The sequence below is a fragment of the Macrobrachium nipponense genome, chromosome 23 (genome assembly GCF_015104395.2).
Source record: "Macrobrachium nipponense isolate FS-2020 chromosome 23, ASM1510439v2, whole genome shotgun sequence".
Lineage (NCBI taxonomy): Eukaryota > Metazoa > Arthropoda > Malacostraca > Decapoda > Palaemonidae > Macrobrachium > Macrobrachium nipponense.
This window is the reverse complement of record NC_061090.1, coordinates 62,855,840-62,858,339: the sequence shown is the minus strand read 5'-3', so window position 1 is coordinate 62,858,339 and position 2,500 is coordinate 62,855,840. Positions and strand designations below refer to the sequence as shown.

The 2,500-nt window shown below is 32.2% G+C and overlaps 1 protein-coding gene across 1 annotated transcript in view; it reads right to left on the bottom strand.

Moving 5' to 3' along the window:
• LOC135201316 (phospholipid scramblase 1-like) overlaps nucleotides 1-2,500 on the bottom strand; it is a 42,309-nt gene that overhangs the window by 22,514 nt on the left and 17,295 nt on the right. The window lies entirely within an intron of this gene.

The following is a 2,500-nucleotide window of genomic DNA, read 5'->3' as shown; positions in this document are numbered from 1 at the left end:
TTAATATTAGCGTTTATTAAAAAAAAAAAAAAAAAACTTAGGAGTCAACAGAACAATGCGAAGAAAAATTTGCTCTTATTATTGGAGACATAACAAAAACTCAGGAGATTTCCCAAGGATGTGTGGAAAATTAGACCTTAATGTTTATTAAAAAAAAGAAATAAGCTCTTAATATTGGATTCATTCAGAAGAAGAAAACTCAGGAGTTGACCTAACTGGACGTGGAAAATAAGATCATTATTGGAGACATTTAAAAAAAAAAAAAACAACTCCGGAAGGTGATTCATTAGGACCAAATAACGTATGGAAAATATCCTCTTGATATTGGCGTTTATTAAATATAAAAAAAGCTTAGGAGTTGACCTACCAGTACGTGGTAAACAAGCTTTTGTTATTGGAGACATTCATAAAAAAAACTATGAGTTGACCAAACAATGCATGGAAAATAAGCTCTTAATATTGGAGACACTTAAAACACTCAGGAGTTGCAAAAAAAAGAAAAAGAAAACTTGGATGGATTCGACCAAACATTACATGGAAAATAAGCTATTAATATTGGAGACACTTAAAAAAAACTTAGGAGTTGACCAAACAATGTGTTGAAAATAAGCTCTTAATATTGTTTACTTAAAAATAAACTTACGAATTGACTAAACAATGCGTGGAAAATAAGCTCTTAATATAGGAGACATTTAAAAAAGACTCAGGAGTTACCAAACACTGTTGAAAATAAGCTCTTGATATTCCCGTTTAAAAAAAAAACTTGGGAGTTGACGAAGCAGTGCCTAGAAAATGAGCTCTTAATATTGGAGATACTTAACATACTCAGTAGTTAAAAAAAAAAAAAAAAAAAAAAAAAAAAAACAAAACACGAGTACTCACGAGTTTAAAAAAAAATAGAAAAATAAAAACTCAGGAGATGATCAAACATAACATGAAAAATAACCTCTTAATAAAGGAGACATTTAAAAAACACTCAAGAGTTAACCAAAAAATATGTTGAAAATAAGCTCTTAATATTACCGTTTATTAAAAAAAAAAAACTTGGGAGTTGACGAAACAGTGCTTAGAAAATAAGTTCTTAAGATTGGAGACTTGAAAAATACTCAGGTGTTGTCCAAAAAAAGAGAAAAAACCTTAGCAGTTGACCAAACATTACATGGAAAATAAGTTCTTAATATTGGAGACATTTAAAAAATACTCAGGAGTTGACCAGACAATATGTTGAAAATAAGCTCATAATATTGTTTACTGAAAAAAAAAAACTTAGGAGTTGACCAAACATTACATGGAAAATAAGCTCTTAATATTGGAGACTTAAGAAATACTCAGTTGCCAAAAAAAAAAATAAATAAATAAATAAATAAAAAATTAGGAGTTGACCAAACATTATGGAAAATAAACTCTTAATATTGGAGACTTAAGAAGTTCTCAGGACTTGTCAGAAAAAATAATAGGAGTTGACCAAACATTACATGGAAAATAAGCTCTTAACATTGGAGACATAAAAAGTACTCAGGACTTGCCCCCCCAAAAAAAATACTCAGGAGTTGACCAAACATTACGTGGGAAATAAGCTCTTAATATTGGAGACTTAAAAAAAATACTCAAGAATTGACCAAACAATGTGTGGAAAATTGAATCAGCCAAAGTTTTCTGAACACAATCTAACTCATTCCAAAAATGTTGCTTTGCTTTTCATGATTTTTTTTTATCATAATACGTGGTGGACTTAAAATAGCCTGCAATAAAGTAGCACGCTTTGCTGCTTTCACGCTCATTACTTACGTGTTTCCAGACACTGGAGATTGTAACTAGTGCAGTTGGAGATAAATGCATTTGGTAATTCCAAGAGGATTTTCAGAGAGGCATTATTTCATCACAGGTTGATTCCACAACGTGAAAATTATACTTTCACCATACGTACGTGAGAGAGAGAGAGAGAGAGGAGAGAGAGAGAACTTTGGTGTTTTGCCATACAACGGAACAATTTCAAGAAATATGAAGAGAGAGAGAGAGAGAGAGAGAGAGAGAGAGAGAGAGAGAAGAGGAACTGTGAGAGAGAGAGAGAGAACTTTTTGTCAAGAACAGTTTCAGTCCAGAACTTCTGAAGTTCAGTTCCGGTCCAGTATTAAATTGTGAATTACATTTCCGGTCCAGTGCAAAGTTCTGAAGTTCAGTTTGGTCCAGTGCAAAGTTCTGAAGTTCAATTTCGGTCCACCAGAAAGTTCTGAAGTTAAATTGCTGTCATGTACAAAGCTCTAAAATTCAATTTCGGTCATGTACAAAGTTCTGAAGTTTACTTCCGTCCAGTACAAAGTTCTGAAGTTGAATTTTGGTCCAGTACAAAGTTCTGAATTACAGTTTCGGTCATGTACAAAGTTCTGAAGTTCAAAATGTATTCAAAACACTCCTTCCTGAAACTTCAAAGAAGAGACGAAATCTACTATGATTCCTGGAAAGCATTGCAGATAGTCTTATCAGTTGTTTTATGCCATAT